The sequence below is a fragment of the Maylandia zebra genome, linkage group LG2 (assembly GCF_041146795.1).
Source record: "Maylandia zebra isolate NMK-2024a linkage group LG2, Mzebra_GT3a, whole genome shotgun sequence".
NCBI lineage: Eukaryota > Metazoa > Chordata > Actinopteri > Cichliformes > Cichlidae > Maylandia > Maylandia zebra.
Genome location: NC_135168.1, coordinates 12,918,472 through 12,933,926, shown reverse-complemented (window position 1 = coordinate 12,933,926; position 15,455 = coordinate 12,918,472). Strand labels below are relative to the sequence as shown.

Sequence of the window (15,455 nt, the reverse complement as noted above, 5' to 3'; positions counted from 1 at the left end):
TTATGAAGAATAAGCAAATATATTATAAGATGATGAGGTGAGAAAAAAAAATCCTCAGAATCACTCGTTTGTATTCAAATATCAAAGTTCGTGTTCATCTGTTCCTCTCCTACACGTCACTATAAAGTTTAATCTTCTAAAAGTCAGAGTTTGAGTTCATATTCACTGCAGTTTAGTACAATATCTACATGTTAACGTTTGTTTGTGCTAAACTGTTCATTTGTTCCGTTTCATAATAAAATATATAAACATCTGTAACATCTGCACTTTAATATCTGGTATTTTGTACAGACAGAAGACAAAAGGTTTACTTTAGTATTAAAATATGAGTCCCGTACAAATCAAATATGTATATATAAAACTTAAAACTGATTTTTTTCAAACTTTTTTCCTCACCAGGAAAAAAGAAAAACTTTTTACATGTCAAAGCTCAACATCTGACTTACTATTAATATAAAAACCGTGACTGAAGCATCTTTAAATGTTCCGATTTATTAACAGTGTTTTAAACTTAATACAGTAACGTTTGTTCAGTCTGAGAAATGTAAAACATGTTTTATCCTCCATCTTTGTTTCAGTGTGAACAGTCTGAGCGGACAGTTCGTGATATTTTTAACAGAGGCCGACCTGCTGAATCAAATTTGTTTTAAAAAACAAAGTCCTCTGCTGTCCCTCCACCTGCTGCCTCTGAACACAAAGGGTGAGAACTTTAAATTAACACTGTGGCAGATATGTAACCATCTTTAAATGATCTCACTGACTTACAGACAAATGAAGGAAGACGTCTGTGGTGGCTGAAACCTCCACCCAAAACATATCCACAGACAGCAAGGTTGTTGTAGTTTTGTAATTTTTAATTAGTTTTTATTTGCATTTCTTTTTCACTTTGTGTTTTTAATTCTGTTTAGTTTCAGTTAGTTTCCACGGTGAGTTTGCTTGTTTCAGTTTATATTTGATTTTTTATTTATTATATATTTACGGGGTCAGAGGCTGGACTGACGTAGATTAATGTAGATTTTATGATAAAAACGGAACTTTTTGAAAGCAGTGACTCAGTCTTTTTTTTTAGCCAAACTAACAACACTAACACGCCATTTCCTGTAAAATGTTAATCAGTTTTCCAAAATAATTTCATTGATCATTCTCAATAATTTAGTTTTAGTTTGTGTTTTTATTTCTACTTTAACTTGTTTCAGATCTAGCTGTTCTAGTTCTAAGTTGAGTTTCAGTTTCGTGTGTTTTGTAACACTTCTTCCTGTTGGAGAGGAGCCAACAGTTTGTGACGCAGTATTTTTAAGACCGACATGTTGAACCTGTATCTAACACACATCTATACGAAGTATTCATTTACAAAGTGCGCTCTCTGTCTCCTGCTGTGCGTGTAAATAAAAACATCCGGAGCTCAGCGGCTCTCCGGTTGAGCTCAGGCCACATTCAGTGTGTTTAGTCTGATTCCCGGACTCTGATCACACAAGGCCAGAAAATGGCGGAGACACTCGGCCTTGTTGGAAAACGTTACACACTGACTTTAATGGAGAGACCAGAAATACAAACACACACAGTTTGTTGTGTGAAGAAATCAAACACGAGCTGAACAAACAGTAAAGTTCCTAAAGACAAACTGTTAAAGGAGGAAACAAAGCAAACTTACAGTTTCTTCACACACCAACAACAAGCTCCACTCCACACCTGGACACTAAACACGGACACACAGGTGAGCTGCTTCCTGGAAGGAGGCGGGGCTCCACCTGAAACTCAGCACAGGTGGGAGGGGCTCAGCTCTGTGTGTGCTGATGTGTTAACTTTAAAAATATGCCGTCTGACTGCTCAGACTGAGTCAGAGTAAAGTTCACATGCTGACGTGTGGAGACATGAAACCTTGTTGTAGCTGCAGGTGTGAACACACTGATCCCAGATCAGCTCTGCTGTATTTGTAACATGAACATTTCTGCTGCAAAGCTTCAAATGTTCAGCATGTTTCTCTGTTTCCAGTCTATAGATCCAGTCACACTTTCTACCTTCACCTGTGCAGTAAAGACTGAGAGCAGAGCTGAAAGCAAGCGTCCAATCAGTGAGCAGCATCAACACCTGAGCTTCATTCAGACTCTGTTATTGAAGATGTTGTTGGTACAAAGTTCATCTGCTGCTCACATGAATCCATGAAAGATTTATTTCACTGAATGTTTCTTCAAAGCTCATTTCAACCTGTTGAAGTCATGAATGAAAGTGCAGACTGAGAGTGGATCACATGATGTTTGAGGTGTGTCATGTGACATGTTCAGTATTGTCACACATGTCTAGATTGTCCCTGATATCATAACTGCTCAAACACTGATGATTATATTTGAAGAATTATTCCTGATGGCAGCAAAGTTTGAATGGAGCTCTCTGTCTGTGCTGATTTGTCGCCCTCTGGAGGTCAAAGCACAAACTGCATGATGTCACTGTAACCACCACAGAGACAGGAAGTGTTTTTATGACTGAAACACTGAAATGATGCTAACGGCTGTCGTTAGGCTCACTGACAGCAGTGCTGATGTGTTCATGTCAAACACTGGCTCAGGTCAGACTCCTTCATCCTTCTCCAGCGTGAGGCCGCCCTCAGACCCACAGGAGCTCTGACCTTTGACCTCCTGACCCTAACCATTTTAGTCTTGTTGCATCTGCAAATCCATCCAAACTGTAGCCGAGCAAAAGAAGCTGGAAGTTGTTCTATGAATGATGTTGTTGAAGGAGCTTGGAAAGAAAAGCGTCTGGACTTCTTTAAGTTGCTTGATGAGGGACATGGACGTCTTAACGCCCACTCACATCCTGGGACATTTGATCACAGGAAATCACATGATAGCGTGGGGCTAGATCTCACAATGGGTTCACCCAAAACCTTGGCTGATTGTGACCCACACCCGTTTTCACGGAGGAGGAGGAGTTTCACATGCTGAACATGTGACAGCCTGGTTTAAAGGGACCAAAAGTAACTGGACACCTGATTCAGTTCAGGTTTATTCATCCGCTCCAAACCACAGCAGCAGTCACCTCCAGGGAACCAGCTGATCCATGTAACTGGGGACAGACCACAGCCCAGAGCACTGGTTCATGATGTGTTTGTGGACTGTAGGTTGTTTGGATAGAGATGAGATGTACTCAGCAGTCTGTCTCTAATGTTTAATGAAATGTTCTGAAGATGATAATAACTTGTGATTTTCTTTTGAATGAATCTTTAATCGTGTTGTAGGGCCTCTGACTCTCATGAAGATTTTCACATCAATGTGCTTTTCACAAAGATATTAACAATGAAAATGACGTGCAGCCCTGAACTACTCATGCGTTAACTCAGCGGTTCCCAACCCCCGGGTCACGGACCGGTCCGTGAGTCGTTTGGTACCGGGCCGTGAGAGTCGAGGCTCGGTGTGAAATTGATGGTTGATAGGTTTGTAGCATAAACCTGTTCGCTGGATCGTTCAATCCAGCTACACAGCAAAGCAAGACACGAGTAGTTCTTTATGTTTCTCGTGCACGGGAGAGACCTGGACCAATGCCGTTCCTTCGCTTGACCACAGTCGCTCTCGTCCGTTCCCTCGTAACACTGCTCTTTTATTGAGGTTACATGAACATACATAGGTTCATTAACATACACGTGAACAAAGGTACCAGTCTGTATGTTATGTAGGTGTGTGTGTGTGTGTGTGTGTGTGTGTGTGTGTGTGTGTGTGTGTGTGGAGTCAGAGTGTGACCCCATAAACGACTTCCCTAAACCTGCTGGTCTGGAAGTCCAGCAGTTCATCTAAACAAAAGGCACTTAGACTAAAACAGACATCCTACCACAAAACAATAAGAAGGTAGCACCTCTCCCATGATCCCAGGACGTGGGTGTGAATGCCAGAACACTCTGGAGTCACACAAAGTCTTTAAAGACTACTATCATTACACAATTGGTTCTACACCTCTGAGCATATATGGTTAGATATTCCCCAATAACAATGACAATGATAAAATATAAATCCAACAATGGTTTTCAGGGTTTTTATCGTTAACTTCGTTTCCCTGGGTCTTTTCCCGTGTTGTAGTCGTGTGTCTTATTTTGAAAGAAATGTTTACGCGTTACCATAGTGACCAGAGAGCATTAAGGCTGCAGACAGGTGCATCCAACAACATTTTACTTTCCCTTATTTGATTTATGGACCTGACTGTATGAACTGGACTTTGGCTTTAATGCTGCTCCTCTTCATCATTGCTGTGTTGCATTTCCATCATTCTGCTGCTGGATTCACTGCAGGCTTTAACAAACACTCCTTTGGGTCCAGGCCCAGCCACGTGTTTGTAAGCTGCTGTGCTCCTCACAAATAAAGCCTGAAGCAGCTCAGACTGTTAGAAGCAGCACTGAGCCCTGTTACAGTTATAGTGTTAGAGCAACGGCTGCAGCCTACAGCATTTAAACTAGCTGTGTAATACTTCAGCTTTACATCAGGGAGTAGTAGTTTATTAAACCCCCCAAAATATGACTATCCAGAGTTGGGACCAGGAAGCAGAGTTGCAGTCTTACACGCCTCTCTGCAGCTTCTCTCCTCCTGCTACCCCCCCAAAAACCCATCTCCATAGAGACTGTGTCAGCTTCCAAACAGACAAAAAAACTAAAAACCAGCAACAAACAACTTAAACATAAACAATCACATAGAAAGAACAATACAGTATCCACATCTGAACCAAAGAGTAAAACAGTGAAATGTGGATTATTAAACATTAGGTCTCTGTCCTCCAAGTCTCTGTTAGTACATGTTAGTAAAAACATTTCTGCATTTTACCCATATTTTATTTTTAACTCAAAATCAAAGATTCCAGATTCTCCTACATGTTGGTTTTGAATCAGATAGGACGACAGATTTCAGGTGGCCCTGTGTCTTTCTCTATTACATTTGCCACTGTGTAACTCAAAGTTATTTAAGGACTAGTTTATTTCAATGGATGAGTTTACTGACTGACGCGCAGAAGAAATAGTTCTTTATGGAGCCTAGATGGTGTGAATGATGAGACCAAAGACTGCAATATCTTGTACCAAAAATATATTGAATAAATGGAGGAAAGGGGAAATGGAACAAAATAATTAACACAACACACAACATAAATGCCCACAATTAAATAATAAATCAATGCTGTGATCTTTCTGTGCAAAAGTCCTTTTTGGTCCTCTTCTTTTTAAAGTTCACTTTTAAGGTATTCCTCCTTAGAGTCCAGCTTCATACAAATGGGGAAATATGTCCGTAATCCAAAGACGGCTAAGTGGGGGAAAGAGGGGAAACAAAGAATGGTCCTACCGGCTCGCCACTTCAATATGAAGAAGATTAATTCAAAGGGAGGGAACAAAACCTGACCTGTAGGTCAGAAAAATGTCCATTGGCACATCAAGTTCGATTCAGTTTACCGGTAAACAAATATATTTTTCTGCAAGCCTATGTAACAATGCAAATCATCATCAACCAATGTACAACAGTTAAATTATTAATCATCTTGGCTACGTAGCTTAATCTATACATTCCAGTAGCGTTCGCTACAAACAATACAAAAACAACAATAAAGGAAAACAGCTGTCTAACAGACAGCATAGCCGAATTCAAGGCAACACATAACAATAATCATTCAATCGCACTTTGTTTCAAAGTAAGCCCATTAAAGTGCTTAAGTAAATAAAAGTGTTCAGAAACAGCGGTTTTTGAGCTGGAGTTCTGCTCGCGGTGGGAACGCCGCCGCAAAAAGCCACTTTTTAATCGCGAAAACGATCGGCTGGTTACTGACAACCAAAAGGTTGTTTTTGGTAGATATTAAAGATCATGGGTGGGCGGGGCAAATGGAGCAGTTTTCTACAGTCGAGTAAAATTCCAGGAAAGAGCTGGGTGTGGCTTTCCTTTAAATCACATGATCAACAGCTTTAAGATGGAGGCAACTCGCTCAGTGTTTCCTGTTTCATTCTTAGACTGTGGCGATGGTAAGTAGCAGCTTTTCACTTGTTACCTGGCATCTTTTCAGCCACCAATGATAGTCATTGTATGTTATCAACATTTCACTAACTATGTTTTCTCTCATGTTTAAAATAGGCCGACCAAGAGCAAAATAGGTATGTCTGCAGACTCTGCTGTAGCCAAAGTTATCAGATCTCCTGTGTCTTTAAATCCCTAACTGCTCGATCATTATCATTTTAGAAGACAACAATTTCTCAAAGGAGGTTCAAAACTAATGCCTACAAGATTACCAAGAGGAGGGTTCGGGGCTCTTACATGACTCCGGGAAGTCAACACTTGGTGGATGAGGTGTGTTACCTTTGACACTTTTAAGACAGTCCTGTTTATCACTACTAACAATAAGCAAATATGTTTTCACTCAACAGATCCTTCACAGCATGTTGTTTCTGGGCAAAATCAACAACATCCCCTTTTCTCCAGAAGAAATCTTCCCTAATCCTTTTGTGTTGGGTTCTTTAATGAGAAGATATCCCAGGCCTTTAAAGTTGTATTCGACTCAGCTTCCCAGGCGAAGTCCCTTCTCCTGTGTGCTCGACATGGTAAGATAACTCTTCTCACATTTTCAGTCAATCTGACAAACTTCCAGTTTTTAGGAAAGTATAATGCAAAGTGCTTTTTTACTGAGAAATCCAAAGAAAATCCATACTGTACCTTATACTTCAACATATGCTTCTAGCTATACTTCTCCACCAAACACAGAGACTGCAGGAGAGCTGGAGACTTGCTTCAGAATTTGTTAGTTCTAAATAATGTCTAACAGACTCATTATTGGAGATGCTTACAGTCTTCAAGGCGTATATGATGCTGTCACTGTGTAGCTGCTGGATCTGTTAAGCTCAAAGACTCTAAATTCAGCGTGTTTTGACAGCCCGGCATAGCAAAATAGAAAAAAAAAAGGTCAATTAGCAAATTTAATTATAAATTAGTGAGAACAAAGATGGATTTTTGCTTATTGATTTAAAATTAAATAGATTTTTGTGACATGTTTCACCCCCTATCTTAAAATGTCTAAACCAAAAGCATCCAATGGTCCTGCATAGTTAAATAAGTCAAGCAGCGAAACAAACATGTTGATCAACTTTCTATGAAAAACAACTATATAATCAGGTGCAACACTTTGACCAGATCTGTAACTGTTTTCAGATCGTCCTGCAAAATAACTCAGAGAATGAAGAGCAAATAAAGCAGAGTCTGCAAGAGCTCCTCACAGACTTGGACTTAGAAGAGAATAATAAAAAAACAGCTTTCGTCTCGTCCACCATCTGCATTTCTCAAAAATCCCAAACCAACAAATCAGAAAGGTACTGCGGAGTCTCCATGTCCACCAAAGGTCCTAACGCTGGGAAAATTATGATTGCTGCCTCCTGTCTTAGCAAATGGCATAAATATGTATCTGGTGCGGTGATGACCTATTATCCAAACACAGTCCAGAAAGATTACTTTGATGGAACAATTGAAGTACCTGGAAATATCAGGTGTGAGGCTTTTTGTCTCCGTGATGGTGCCAGAATGAAGCCTTGCAGATCATGTAAGAATTTGTTTGGCTTGAACACAGAAGACCTCAGAGAGTGGCCATATGGTAACTGTGCTGAAGCTGAGAGCCTGAGCAATTTGCTTGAAAATGAGAGAGAAGTTGAAACACATGTGGATGAATACTCAGCTGAAAAGGACAACAGGCAGAGAGCTGAGGATGAGGTTGGTAGGGTTCTTAGAACCGTGTTGCAAAGGATTCGGTTTAACTGGACAGGTGAATTTTACAACCCAGAACAAGAGTGAGATTTCATGAAATCATTTGCATTCATCATTCTGATAAATCAAAGATTCTCTGCTCTGACAGCATCTGTGTGGATTTTCTGTAATCACAGAGACGTGTATAAGCATGTTTACTTTCCATCTCCATGTAATTGTCACATTTAATAATTAAAACTGGCTTCTATGGGTTTTTGTTTGTTTGCTTACATATCTAGTGTTTAATGCAATATGAAGCATTATCAGACAGCATTTATTGGGAAGAATCCCATATTTATACTGGTCTGTACCCAGGGTACACAGAAAATAAAAACACATGTTTTCTTATTATGATCCCAACTATAATTTACTTAAGCAAAAGCACTACATGTGTAGTTATAATATTTATAGCAGTTACTGTTGAGCTTTAAATTTATCATCTTAAATGTTTATATGCTGATTATATTGCTTTATATAAGAAAGGCCTAACTCTGAGTACACTCTGTGCCAAAAAGTGCTGACAGGAAACTGCATGCTTTTGCAGAAACGTGCTTTTGCAGCTAGAAAGTGAAGCTGATATATCAGTTTTAATTAGTTTTTACCAACTGCTTGCTAGGGCAATCCCACGAGTTTGGTGTTTTTGTATTGAACATGATTCCAAGTGCTTTCTATAACACATAGCAGAGGTGCCACAACAAAGACTGAGAAGAGGACAGGAAGAGACAGTGAAAGAGATGCACTCCTTCGCCATTCATGTTAAAGCGTTGCATAGCTTTAATTTTAGAGAGTGTTGCATAACTTCAGTCATTTTTCTACCACAGGTGAAGCCAAGAATTGTGAAGCTCTCTTTTGGCCAAATACCAGAATCTGTAAGAAGAAGAAAAAACAAACAATCAAATAGGTCATTATTAAGAGAACAACAATCTCTTGATGATTATCCACAGTGTCTTTGATAACTCTGAGATACAAACTGTCAAGGATATACACATCCCAGCAAACAATAGCTGTGTTTGACTAAAGCGATTAATAACAAGGACAGAGCTACAATCACTACAGTCAAACATAAAGGGCTTAATCCTGAATCCAAGTCTGAGCTGTGATGCCGTTGGTGCTGAAAGCTGCTCAGATCCTGAAGCTGCACGTTTTGTCTCTCTCTAACCAAACCAGCAGCAAAAGAAGACACATTTCGCTTGACATAAACATTGTCATGAATTCCCTCTTACTTTTGCTGGTTTGCTTCCACCACCATTAAAACACACACAGAAAAACAACACAGCACAGCTCTCTGCCTCTCTCAGTGTACTTTAAGAACACCGTTTCCCATCTCAAATCTCTGTTTTTGGCATTATTCGCTTGCTTGTTATGAAGCAGTCTACCGTTGTTTACAGCCATTTTTTTTTAATGACTTCCGACAAGACAGCCTCATTTCTGCTGTTCAATACCAAATTTTATTTATTTTTTTCAAATTAAGTGAAACTGCAAAATGCTCTGCTGTGTCTCTATTAAAACCTCTTATTAAAACCTCTGAATCACTTCAGCAGCATCAGCCAATGTACATTTGTTGAGTCGTGGTTCTCGTCTGCTTTTGTTCTACTGCAGAATAATATTTTTAAGGTTATCTACTGTAAAAAGCTAGGCCAGGAAAATCTGCTTCATGGTTTTGTGTTTTATCCTCAGTTACTTTGACACAAAAGCATCTGCTGTGATGCTCACACCTCTGATGAAGTTTCACAAGTGTCAGTACTGATAAATGATCAGAATTATAATGTTTCTGACTCTCTGAGTAAGAATTAAATGGAATCTAATTGGGACCTTGTGAATTGGAATTGAACAGGTTCTAGAAATCAGTGATGATACTCAGCTCCAATACCCACCTATGATATTAGGCTGACGAACGCTGACTGGGTTTCATTTACCAGCTTTTTATGTTCTTCCTGCAGTTTCCTCCCCACATCACTCATCTTAACTTTTTTCCAGTCCTCCTCAGTGTAAACAGAACACACAACAATACAAAGAAAAGCTCAGGTGATTGATCTCTAACACTAGGCATCCCCAGTCTTATTCTTAGCAGTCTAACTTCTCACCATATCTTTGAAGGCCTCTCCATTGTAGTAGCGCTTGGATGCTGGATACTCTATCGTTTTGTCACATAGTTCCAGGAAACTGGAAGCCAGCAGATGCAGCTCCTCTCCGTCATAGCCGTACAGCTTTTTGTCCTCACACGTCATCAGCACAAGCTCGTCACATGGACATGAGGTGCCCTTTACCACACCAATAACCTGCATTTTTACAATCTCGGGAAGGTAGAATTTTCCCCAGGCGTTAACTTCATCATCATCCCCGTTGTATTTGGTGTTCTCAAGCTCTTCTATCCACAGGTCAGCACCACTTGGCTTCTTCAGGTGAACGCACATGCTTTTGTTTTTGGAAACAAAATCTTTCACCCATTTCAGGTACTTTTCACCTGGAAAGAAGCAGACAAGGAAATATGGATGAATGTAGAAGTGTTGGAAAAGACAAATAGCAAGGTTATCCTACAGCAGTTTGTGAAAATGTTGTATCTTGAAATAAGCAGGCAAAATGAGGATCTCACTTATCTCATATGTTCTGACTACCGACTTTCTTCAGTTAAAGGACAAAAAAAGGGCACACTGGAGGCTGACAGAGTGTGCAATGGTGGGAATCATTTTGCAGAACTCACTAAAGTTTGTTTCTCCTGGAACAAGCTTTTTACACTTCGGCAAATGAAAATACTGTGTTAAACTAAAAAAGAGCACCAGACCAAGGTCTACAGTACTAACAGAAAAGCATGCCGTTACCTGTTGCCTGTCGACACAGCTGCTGATATTCCTCACCAAAAAAATGAGGATCCCTGAAAGGAATAGAAAGGTTATGTTAAAATGAATGACTGTCACGGTGATCATGGGAAGCTCCGAAATATCACAACAATAGCTACGAAATCACAAAATGCAGTGTGATGTCTGTAAGCACCAAACATGACATCTCTGCAAATTCATCTTGAAACATGTAGGTACCTCACACGTACAGCTGCAGCCATCTCAGCCATTTATCACTGTGGCTGCCAAGTGGCTGCCACTTCACAAGCGCATGGCACAACACAGAAGAGCCACCTCCACAGGACAAGACTCAGCAGTCCATCTGCATCTTAAGGATAAAGGACACTCTTTGAGGATGCCAATGTTCACATTTTGGACAGAGAGGACAGATGGTTTGAAAGAGGAGTGAAAGAAGCCATCTATGTCCACTGTGAGCGACCATCTTTGAACAGAGGCGGGGTTTACGACACCAACTCTCTGCCATCTATAATCCAGTTTTGAGATCCTTCCCAGACGCCTTAACGCCCACTCACATCCTGGGCCATCTGACCTCAGGAATTCGCATGATAAGGTGGGGCCAGGTTTCACAATGAACTCACCCGAAACTGGCTGATTGTGACCCACACCCAGTTTCACACCTTGGCTCAGGTGATTAGAGGATCATCAGGGGGTCCTTTTGTCCCTCTGTGGGGGGTCACTCCCACTAGGCTTATATCTGGGACTCTCCACCATTTGACCTTAGAACTGAAGAAGCTTCTCGGATGAGAGGTGAAACGTCTTCAAGTAACTTAAAGAAGTCCAGACGCTTTTCTTTGCAAGCTCCTTTGACTACGATGACCTGGATGACTGAGAACCTTCACAGACATAAGGTGAATGTGACAAACAAAGCGCCTTCTTGTTCTCTGTGATAATGTAAAGTTATTAATGAAAAAACAAACGAGTAAAAAACAGACTGGAAACATGTCTTCAATCAAAACTCGACAAAAACAAAGAAACAGCCTCACTTCTCTGCGACGCTCCCTAAAAATGACGTTACGTGTTACGTACCAGAGATTTCTATACAGCCCTTTATCAAGCCGAGAGAAAGTGACGCAAAACCCTCCAACTAATAACGACTAGCAGAGAGGCTCAGCTGAGTGTAGTTACCTGGTTTGCAGACGCATACAGACGTTTCCTGTCCTCTCGGACGCAGCTGTGATAGAACATGTGGTGCATTACCGCCACCAACTGGGTTGGAGTGAGGACCGGAAATCGCTCATGCCAAATCAAAAAAAAAAAAAACATAAAGAAAGATTAAGTGAAGAGATAAATGAATACATTAAATCAAGAAGAAAAAACCCCACCACCGGACATATACATCCTCATATCCTTCTGTACAAATGAGTTTGTTTTAGAAACTGAAAAAAGCCACAAAACCTTCACATCTAGAAATCCTTTGCAGTAAAACTTGTTTTTTGGCAGGTTCCACAGGTTTTGAATCAGTTTTCTTCTTTATTCCTGATAATTTTGACAATGAAAAAGAACATGTTCTATAGGGCTTTGGAGTTGACGTCACGCCGCAATGCATTGTGGGAGCGCGGCACCATTTTCGAGGTCTACGAATCAAAACAAACACACTGTGTTGGAACGATGATTACAAGATGCTTAAAAGCAGCTCAAAAGAGAATGGACTGTATAGAGTCCGATTGCGTCCAGAGGCGAAGCGGCGGTACTTGCAGAAAATAGCGTGCAGTGGAAATGTGGACCCGTATGAAATATGGCCGTGGAGTAGAAACCCTGAAGACGTAGCCTGATATATTTTCGTACCTTATCTGTGGAGTCAGCGCGTACAAGTCGTCATTCAAACAAAGGTAAGTCAGCTCGAGTACTGCGTGTGAAATGCGTTTGATTTCCCTGCAAACATTCACATTAGTGCAGCATAAATTCATTCATGAGGGGAAATTACAGTGAGAACATGTGGAGGCTGTTAGAGGGAGAAGATAGTGAGTTCAGTGCAGGGCTGTGCAGAGAGGTTTAAAGGGGCGGGTGCTCAAAGTTAAAAAGGGGCACATTGAACCAGGCTGAATAACAACAACACACATTCATCAAGAATCTAATATGGGAAGGGCAGGGCTGTGTTGGTCTGAGACTGTAGACATTAAAAAGTCCACAGGAGAGATGGTAGCTGATTAAACAAGTGTCATGAGATAATAACAAAATGCAAAGATTGGTGACAGCGCTTGGAACCATAAGGCAACAAAAAACTATGTATGTAAAAAAAAAAAAATAAATAAAAAAATAAAAAAAACACCCAGCACGCCCCTGCGGGCGGTTTATCCTTCAAGCTCGGGTCCTCTACCAGAGGCCTGGGAGCTTGAGGGTCCTGCGCAGTATCTTAGCTGTTCCCAGGACTGCGCTCTTCTGGACAGAGATCTCCGATGTTATTCCCGGGATCTGCTGGAGCCACTCGCCTAGCTTGGGAGTCATCGCACCTAGTGCTCCGATTACCACGGGGACCACCGTTACCTTCACCCTCCACATCCTCTCGAGCTCTTCTCTGAGCCCTTGGTATTTCTCCAGCTTCTCGTGTTCCTTCTTCCTGATATTGCTGTCATTCGGAACCGCTACATCGATCACTACGGCCGTCTTCTTCTGTTTGTCTACCACCACTATGTCCGGTTGGTTAGCCACCACCATTTTGTCCGTCTGTATCTGGAAGTCCCACAGGATCTTAGCTCGGTCATTCTCCACCACCCTTGGGGGCATCTCCCATTTTGACCTCGGGACTTCCAGGTTATACTCCGCACAGATGTTCCTGTACACTATGCCGGCCACTTGGTTATGGCGTTCCATGTATGCCTTGCCTGCTAGCATCTTGCACCCTGCTGTTATGTGCTGGATTGTCTCTGGGGCATCTTTACACAGCCTGCACCTGGGGTCTTGCCTGGTGTGATAGACCCCAGCCTCTATGGATCTTGTACTCAGAGCTTGTTCTTGTGCTGCCATGATTAGTGCCTCTGTGCTGTCTTTCAGTCCAGCTTTGTCCAGCCACTGGTAGGATTTCTGGATATCAGCCACCTCCTCTATCTGCCGGTGGTACATACCGTGCAGGGGCCTGTCCTTCCATGATGGTTCTTCGTCTCCCTCCTCTTTCTTGGGTTTCTGCTGCCTGAGGTATTCACTGAGCACTCGGTCAGTTGGGGCCATCTTCCCAATGTATTCTTGGATGTTCGTTGTCTCATCCTGGACTGTGGTGCTGACACTCACCAGTCCCCGGCCCCCTTCCTTCCGCTTAGCGTACAGCCTCAGGGTGCTGGACTTGGGGTGAAACCCTCCATGCATGGTCAGGAGCTTTCTTGTCTTTATGTCAGTGGCTTCTATCTCCTCCTTTGGCCAGCCTATTACCCCAGCAGGGTACCTGATCACGGGCAGGGCGTATGTGTTGATGGCCCGGATCTTGTTCTTACCATTCAGCTGACTCCTCAGGACTTGCCTGACCCTCTGCAGGTACTTGGTGGTTGCAGCCTTTCTAGCGGCCTCTTCATGGTTCCCATTTGCCTGCGGGATCCCCAGGTACTTGTAACTGTCCTCTATGTCTGCAATGTTGCCTTCTGGTAGTTCAATCCCCTCAGTTCTGACTACCTTCCCTCTCTTTGTTACCATCCGACTACACTTCTCCAGTCCGAACGACATTCCAATGTCATTGCTGTATAGCCTGGTAGTGTGGATCAGTGAATCGATGTCTCGTTCACTCTTGGCATACAGCTTGATGTCATCCATGTACAGGAGGTGGCTGACAACTGCTCCGTTCCGTAGTCGGTATCCGTAGCCAGTCTTGTTAATGATCTCACTGAGGGGGTTCAGGCCTATGCAGAACAGCAGTGGGGACAGAGCATCTCCTTGGTAGATCCCGCACTTGATGGTAACTTGTGCTATGGGCTTGGAGTTGGCCTCTAGTGTTGTACGCCACATCCCCATTGAGTTCCTGATGAAGGCTCTTAGGGTCCCATTGATCTTGTACAATTCTAGGCATTCCAGTATCCAGCTGTGGGGCATTGAGTCATAGGCCTTCTTGTAATCAATCCAGGCAGTGCACAGGTTGGTCAGTCTGGTCTTGCAGTCTCGGCTGATTGTTCTGTCTACCAGTAGCTGGTGTTTTGCACCTCTGGTATTCTTGCCAATTCCTTTCTGTGTCCCGCTCATGTATTGACCCATGTGCCTGTTCATCTTAGCCGATATGATGCCTGACAGGAGCTTCCATGTAGTACTGAGGCAGGTTATTGGTCGGTAGTTGGAGGGGACCGGTCCCTTCTTGGGGTCCTTGGGGATCAGGACCGTCCGGCCTTCAGTTAGCCATTCCGGGTGTCTCTCGTTAACTAGCAGCTGGTTCATTTGTGCTGCCAGACGCTCGTGGAGTGCAGTCAGCTTCTTCAGCCAGTAGGCGTGAACCATGTCGGGCCCTGGTGCTGTCCAACTCTTCATACTGGAGACCCTTTCTTGGATATCTGCCACTGTGATGGTTACTGGACCCTGTTCAGGGAGGTCGCTGTGGTCTGCCCTCAGATCCACTAGCCACTGAGCATTGCCGTTATGGGTTGCATCCTTCTCCCATATGCTCTTCCAGTATTGCTCCATCTCCAGCCTTGGTGGTGCTGTTCTCTTATTGTTCCCTTGCCACTGAGAGTACACCTTTGCTGGTTCTGTGGAGAACAGCTGGTTTATTCTCCTGCCTTCTATCTCTCTGGTGTACCTCCTCAAGCGGCTGGCCAAGGCTGTGAGTCTTTGCTTGGCAGTTTCCAAGGCCTCAGGTATGGACAGCTTGCTGTATTTCTTAGGCACCTTATTTGTCGCACCTTGCTGCAACTCCGTTAGTTGGCTAACCTCCCTCCGTGCTACTTTG

The 15,455-nt window shown here is 42.5% G+C and overlaps 2 long non-coding RNA genes across 3 annotated transcripts in view; both read left to right on the top strand.

The window, feature by feature from the left end:
* The window catches only part of LOC112433374 (uncharacterized), a 254,707-nt gene that overhangs the window by 101,588 nt on the left and 137,664 nt on the right, over positions 1 to 15,455 (top strand). The gene's annotated exons all lie outside the window — the stretch shown is intronic.
* LOC143413587 (uncharacterized) lies at positions 5,748 to 7,229 on the top strand. Of its 2 annotated transcripts, none has more exons than XR_013094190.1 (3): positions 5,748 to 6,106; positions 6,192 to 6,550; positions 7,155 to 7,229. It is a non-coding gene; the product is annotated as an uncharacterized LOC143413587 (long non-coding RNA). The 2 variants fall into 2 exon arrangements; XR_013094191.1 differs by lacking the exon at positions 5,748 to 6,106 and having other exon boundaries at positions 6,252 to 6,299; positions 6,377 to 6,550.